Raw genomic sequence first — 8,065 nt, forward strand, 5'->3', positions numbered from 1 at the left:
CCAGCAGAACATGATTAATGGTTAGAAATGGTTGTTTCATTGTTGTTTTTGGAACTCCTTCAACATAATAAAATGTGGGGATGTAGCAGTATATATATACAGTTTAAGTTGGAAGTTTACATACACCTTAGCCAAATACGTTTAAACTCAGTTTTTCACAATTCTTGACATTTAATCCTAGTAAAAATTCACTGTCTTAGGTCAGTTTGGATCACCACTTTATTTTGAGAATCTGAAACGTCAGAATAAGAGTAGAGAGAATGATTTATTTCAGCTTTTATTTATTTCATCACATTCCCAGTGGGTCAGAAGTTTACATACACTCAATTAGTATTTGGTAGCATTGCCTTGCAATTGTTTAACTTGGGTCAAATGTTTTGGGTATCCTTCCACAAGCTTCCCATAAGTTGGTTGAGTTTTGGCCCAGTCCTCCTGACAGAGCTGGTGTAACTGAATCAGGTTTGTAAGCCTCCTTGCTCGTACATTCCTTGCTCGCCTCCTGCAGCAAAGCAACCCCACAACATGATGCTGCCACCCCCATGATTCACGGTTGGGATGGTGTTCTTCAGCTTGCAAGCATCCCCCTTTTCCCTCCAAACATAACAATGGTCATTATGGCCAAACAGTTCTATTTTTGTTTCATCAGACCAGAGAACATTTCTCCAAAAAGTACAATCTTATTCCCCATGTGCAGTTGCAAACCGTAGTCTGGCTTTTTTATGACGGTTTTGGAGCAGTGGCTTCTTCCTTGCTGAGCGACCTTTCAGGTTATGTCGATATAGGACTCGTTTTACTGTGGATATTGATACATTTGTACCGGTTTCCTCCAGCATCTTCACAAGGTCCTTTGCTGTTGTTCTGGGAATGTTTTGCACTTTTCACACCAAAGTACGTTCATCTCTAGGAGACAGAATGCGTCTCCTTCCTGAGAGGTATGAATGCTACGTGGTCCCATGGTGTTTATACTTGAGTACTAATGTTTGTACAGATGAACGTGGTACCTTCAGGCGTTTGGAAATTGCTCCCAAGGATGAACCAAACTTGTGGAGGTCTACAATTTTTTTCCTGAGGTCTTGGCTGATTTCTTTTAATTTTCCCATGATGTCAAGCAAAGAGGCACTGAGTTTGAAGGTAGGCCTTAAAATACATCCACAGGTACACCGCCAATTGACTCATATGATGTCAATTAGCCTATCAGAAGCTTCTAAAGCCATGACATTATTTTCTGGAATTTTCCAAGCTGTTTCAAGGCACAGTCAACTTAGTGTTTGTAAACTATAGTTTGTTTTACAAGACATTTGTGGAGTGGTTGAAAAATGAGTTTTAATGACTCCAACCTAAGTGTATGTAAACTTCTGACTTCAACTGTACAAGGAAAATAAAACCACTGAAAAATTGGGTCCTGATTCAATTATGAGTGCACCAGATCATTCAAAAGAATCACATTTCAGTATTATTTCACGCTTCTCTAACAACCCCATACTGTTCTGAACCACACATATAGGACCCCATAATATGTAGCTTTATCGGCACCTACTCGTTATTATAAAATACAAATGTTATTAAAAGCCTGTCAATAGTTCAATTATCCAAGGTCCATCAGTTAATTAAACATATCTACCATCTACCATCTAAGGAGTAATGATAGCAATCCCATTACCCATGAATCCATCCAACGGGGCACATCCACCATTTGACCCCCCCCCCCCCCCCCCCCCGTGGATGGACTGGCCTCAGTAACAGGGTCAGAGTTTATCCTCTGCTAACTGGACTCTCTATTATTGGCAAGAGATCTGATCTGATTTGTCAACAGACCAATTAGTTGCAAAATATCAGATTTGCGCTGCCTGTGCAAACACAGCCCAAGAAAACTAGACAACATAAAAGCAATTATTGTGTACCTCTGAGTTTGTTATTTCACATTACTGGTGACAACATATCACACACCTTATTTGAAATCCCCACTTTTCTCATTGATATTGAGATGTCCATTTAATCCACTCTCTTCTCAATCCCTTTATCCCTGCACTATCTACCATGCCTCTGTATACATATAAAGGCTATCACCAACCTTTGGACTTACCTTAATAGTTGATCATTTAAAAGCCTGCTGAAACAAACAGACGGGCTATGGATTGCAAGGCAAATCAATGCCTGGATCAATGGAAGACATGGATCGATACATGGATAGAGCTGTTGAAATAGACACCAGAGGAGGTGTCACACAGAACACACACGGAATACGCTGTCTAGTTGCTTTGGCTGAAACGATGGCTGGATTTCCTGCACTTTGAGTCATTACAAAATGAAAGTACATGCATGTACTGTATTGTGTGTGTGTGTGTGTGATAGTAACTGAATGATCTAGTGTTTCTTGCCAACTAATGTGATCCAAGTATCCTGGTCTCACTGAGCGAAGGAGCCCACTGGGCACAGACGTCAGTTCAAAGTCTAGTTTGGATTTACATTAGGTTGACTTGTCAACTAACGTGAATTCAACATGAAATCAATCAGAAATGACCCCCAGTCATTGGATTTAGGTTAAAAGTTGGATGAAATACAATATTCCCTTACATTGATGAATTTTTGCAGGTCCAAAAATTGTTGATTCAACATCATCATAATACATTTATGGGTTTAAATGATGTGAAAACAACATTGATTCAGCTAGTTTTGCCCAGTGTGGAGGTTGACACAAACAGATGGCATGTTTAAATATTGTTCTAGTTCATCTTTGTTACAATAAAACGTGCTGTCCTAGTGAGTGTTACTAACTAACTGACTCATGTCTCTTTGTGCAAGGCCTTGTCTGTGGGATTCCATGGAATGACCAGAAGTGTGTGACTTGGGTTGGGTCAAGGTACTGTTGGCCAGGTTGACTCACCATTACTCTGACTGTGTGACATCCTATGCCAGGTTTTAGAGGTCTCAAACATGGTTGTTCCCTGTCAGCAAGTGTGTATCTGCAGAACCAGAGCCCAGCACTTCCACGACAGCAAGGACAACAGAAACATTACAACCGTTGCCACTTTAGCGGGCATTCTCCTGGTGCTTACTGTACCTATTACAAATAAAAATGTAGTAACTTCAAAATATGTAAAATATAAGCCTACGCATGGTTTTCCCCAACACTACAGCTGTTTCACATAGGCTCTTACTATAAATCATTGGTGAAAAGCTGATTAAAGGGTGCTGCAGAGGAGCAGCTGGTCTAAAAATAGCAGTCATGCTGTTGTTGGACAGTGTGTAAATGCAGAGCATGCAGTTAGCACAGAGAGTCTATCAACAATACCATCCGCCTGCGTTACTATAGTGTGTCATCAGCATTTGAGACCAGGAAGTGACAACATTTCGTGCATCTGAACCACAATACATGCCACTCTATCTTACTCACCCATCGCAAACAACCATAGAACGACAACATTAAACCTGACTACATGCTTTAGGCTCGCTTCATTTTCCAATGACTTGAACATTTATTATCTATGTTTTGGAGCCCAAGGCAGAACACTCCCCCTCCAGGGCAATGACTCGCCCTTGCACTCCCTCATGGAAAACAAAGCAGAGATGGCATTACAAACAGGATTAATCGTGACAGGGGACAGTTAAACAAAGCAGGATTCAGCCAACTGAGCAGGTTTTTATCAGTGTTTATATGTCAGGGTGTTTTAACAGTTAGTAGCCTTCTGAAATTAAACGCTTAGACCAAGTTATTCAGGCTGATACCAGATAAGAAAGAAAGAAAGAAAGAAAGAGAGAAAGAGAGAGAAAGAGAGAGAAAGAGAGAGAAAGAGAGAGAAAGAGAGTGTGTGTGTGTGTGTGTGTGTGCAGAGAGAGAGGGAGGGATAATTGGTTAAACATGCAGTAAAAATACAGATGAAATTCAGTGGCAATTGCAAAATTCCTGTGGGAATGTCCATACTGTAGCTCACAGTCTGGCCAACTAGAGGTCAAGCAATCAACAGCTAATCTCATCAAAAGTGTTCAGGGTAATTGAGAGGTTTACTTTGGCCATCAGGAGAGCCATTTTATGTCTGTCAAATTAAATAAACATTACGCAAGCAGGGTAAACCAGATAGTTGTGGCGACCAGAAACGGCCTTAATTTAGGTTTGCAGTATAAACCCCAAATTTGAAATGGGTATTAAAACAGTTTGAGTAAAATTGCACAGAGGATGAGTGTACATACCTTGCTGTGCGCTCTTCAAATCCCCCTCTAAAGAATGTCATTGCAAATGTGTGACTTAGGCGACAGAGAGAAGAGCAGCTAATACCTCAGCACCCAGGCACCAAGGGAGCGTATATACATCTACAGGGAGATGGAAACCAATCCAATAATCAATGGGGATGGCTGTTACTGTCTGTCTCACCCCCATCATTGCTGTTCAATAAGAGATCAGTGGGGGGGTGGACAGGGTGGGGTTGGTACTGAGATACTTGACAAAGTAAAAGACAAGTGGCCCTTACCATAAACTTTTCTTATTCCTAAAGATTCCTGCAAAAGAGTATGTGAACATACATTGTTGATGTTATGAGTGAGAGGAATTCCCTAGCACACACGCGCAAACACTGTGCACCTTATCTGACCAATGAAACCAGAAATTAAGAATTGTGACCTATCGGACACAAAAAGGTTCATTCACAAAGCATTAGTATGCCTGGCATGCATGCATCATGTCTGCCTCAGTTATAGATTGAAAACAGTGATTATACAGGAGATCGAGATGTTGCTTTCAAAAAAAGACAAGCACAATGTTAATTCTCATTTACATAATTGTGATTCAAGGTAATAGACAATGGTATACTCTTAGTTACAAATCGGATTATATTTTAATTCAATTTATGTCGGGACACAACGTTACACCTTCTGTCAGACACTATGACAGCCAAAATGACATTACCCAGCATGCACCAGGAAATATTCTGCCCTCCTGGGATTAGAGAAATGACCTAAAGAGGACATGTAAAAGGACTCTAATTGTCATTTACCTGAGATTGAAAACATCTGTCAATTTAGAAAGAAGTTAAGATCCAATGATTGTGTACAAATTGCAGTGTTTTTCTCCATCGGAATTAATTACTACAGTAGCTGGTCATTCTGAAAATGCATGTATCAATGGACTGTTGTGGTAACCAGACAAAAGAAACGGTCCTCGAGTTTTTAGACAAATTGGAGACAGACACAATAGACCACAACATACAGTATGTAATGTTGATATAAACAAGGCTTGAGCTCTCTCTGGTGGCAGAGACACGGTACTGTTGATGAAATGAACCATTAGGAAGATCCCTTTAACCCCCCACAACACCTGTTTCAGACAGCACTCACTCTTGGTTTTAGTCATTAGTAACTTAGAAATTATAGTAGATCATTATAGTAGTTCATAATGAAAGATTTGATTGAACATGGTCAAACTTTGAGACAGTCACAACTTCTACCCCCAAGCCATAAGACTGCAAAATATTCATTAGACTGCGAAATAGTTCATGAAATGGTTACCCAGACTATCTGCACTAACCCTATCTTGCACTGACTTTATGCACACTCACAAGACTATACACAGTGTGTACAAAACATTACAAACACCTTCCTAATATTGAGTTGCACCCCCCTTTGCCCTCAGAACAGCCTCAATTCGCCAGGGCATGGACTCTACTAGGTGTCAAATGCGTTCCACAGGAATGCTTCCTGCAGTTGTGTCAAGTTGGCTGGATGTCCTTTGGGTGGCGGACCATTCTTGATACGCACAGGAAACTGTGGAGCATGAAAAACCCAGCAGCGTTGCAGTTCTTGACACAAACCAGTGCATCTGGCACCTATCTCATTCAAAGGAACTTAAATATTTTGTCTTGCCCATTCACCTTCTGAATGGCACATACAGCACACTATATATACACACACTGCACACACACACCGACAACACAAATACACAAACACACTTTTACACTCATCAATCATATGCTGCCGCTACTCTGTTCTCTATTTTACTCGTATTATTATCTATCCTGATGCCTAGTCACTTTACCCTGCCTTCATGGACATACTGCATGTCCCTCAAACACCTTGTACCCCTGCACATTGATCTGCGACTGGAATTGCCTGTACGTAGCTCAATGTTATTCCTCGTGTTACTATTTTTTAATTATTCTATTTTAGAACTGTATTGTTGGGAAGGGCTCGAAAGCTAGCATTCCACGGTAAAGTCTACCTGTTGTATTCGGTACATGTGACAAATCAATTTTGATTTCAACTGTGAAGAGACTGGCTTTCACTACCTGAAATGCTTATCAAGAGCCAGTTCACACCCTACTGTTAATTTCAATCTTTGAATGCCTGTCTTTCCTGTCAAAGTACTACAACAAACAAATTATTATAATAGCAGCCTATCAGTCTTTGAAAATAGGATATACTTGCAATTGAAAACAAGTAATTCAATTATAGACTAAATGATATACATTTCATTCATACTGTCACTGTGCAGCAGGATATGCAAATCAAATCAAATGTTATTGGTACCATATACATATTTAGCAGATGTTACTGCGGGTGTAGAGAAATGTTTCTTAAATGTTATTTCCGGCTGTATGTATTAATGGAAAAGACTTATGAGCTAATAATGTGAGAAATAACACACACACACACACACACACACGCTAAAACAAATACTGCAAAGTTGCTTAGGAGCCATGAACAGGGCGACCATGTCTATCGGCACCATCTTGCCATGAAGATGCTATTCACAAATGAGTAAAAACCTAAAAGGCAACGAGCACTATGCTATGGAGCCCCTGCCACTTTTTTCATTACAAACACATTGGTTGTCTTACAGCACCCAATTAGAATCTCATTTATTTCTCTCACAATACACCCAGTGCATTTACTCTCAGATCAAATCCCTTAGGTTGGGACCATTTGCATAAATTAATAGAGTGGGTTCTGATATGCTGCCCTGTGGGGGATGAATATACAAGCCTGAAAGTGAGTTGGCAAAATGGCTGCCTTATTTTGGGAAAGTAAATTGAGCCTGCTGGCTTCTAAATAAACAAAATACAAACTGATTTTTTTACTGTTAATGTCTTTTTCATTGTTATTACCGCAATAATACAGTCATATTTTATGGAGATTCTAGTTATGAGGCAATAGGCCTACAGTGATAATGTTCACCACAGTTCGCAAAATAATGAAGGGGTGTTATCATACTTGTAGGTAACTCTACACCATCCAATGTATTCCTTTTGTAAAATTGCCTAAACTATATCCAAAGTATCTACAAATAAATGGGAAATCCCAAACAATAAACTGGTTTATAACTTCAGACTTCAATCTTGGGACACAGTTTAACCCATAGTACCTGTCACGGTGTCCATCCTGAATATGGCTAAATATTACTCACACAAAAACTCTTGAGTAACACATTTGCGGGCGGCATTTTTTTTAAAGGAGCCAAGATCTTGGCTCGATCATCTCAGGACCTTTGTGCTCAGATGAGAAAAAACAACATGTTCCTGCCAAACCCAAATGGCACTCTGAACTATGGCAGTATAGTACAAGGCCTTACATATGATGTAATATTGGACGTACACTAGTGTAATACCTGTATTGTTATTGTGTCATTACTTCATTTGTGCTGTTGCTTAGCTTCCCTTGACATTTACTCTGAAAATATTTGCTGGATGAATGTCTACCACATGCAGTGGCCCACACCACACCCAGCTGTTAAATTGAGACCAGCGGCAGAGGGTGCCAATACACCCAACCACCAAACAATGGCTAATAGATATTGTATAGCAATCAATCAATAAAATAACTACATAAACACAATATTCTGATGAATGAGACTTAAAGTGCACTTGCCCTCAACATGATTATTCATAAAAATGTAAGTGATTCCACTGTCACTTGTTTGTTCATTTCCATAGTGATCACGTCGCATAATATAACGATCAGCAATTTCATGAAAAGCAGCATTAAGAATTGGGTTTTACACATGGTCACTGGTTTGAAGTACTTATTATGAGGGTGGGACAGAGTAAAAGTATTAAGAAAAGTGATGACTGACAACAGA

This window comes from Oncorhynchus mykiss, chromosome 7, assembly GCF_057628025.1.
Source record: "Oncorhynchus mykiss isolate SJ-2025 chromosome 7, ASM5762802v1, whole genome shotgun sequence".
Classification (NCBI taxonomy): Eukaryota; Metazoa; Chordata; class Actinopteri; order Salmoniformes; family Salmonidae; genus Oncorhynchus; species Oncorhynchus mykiss.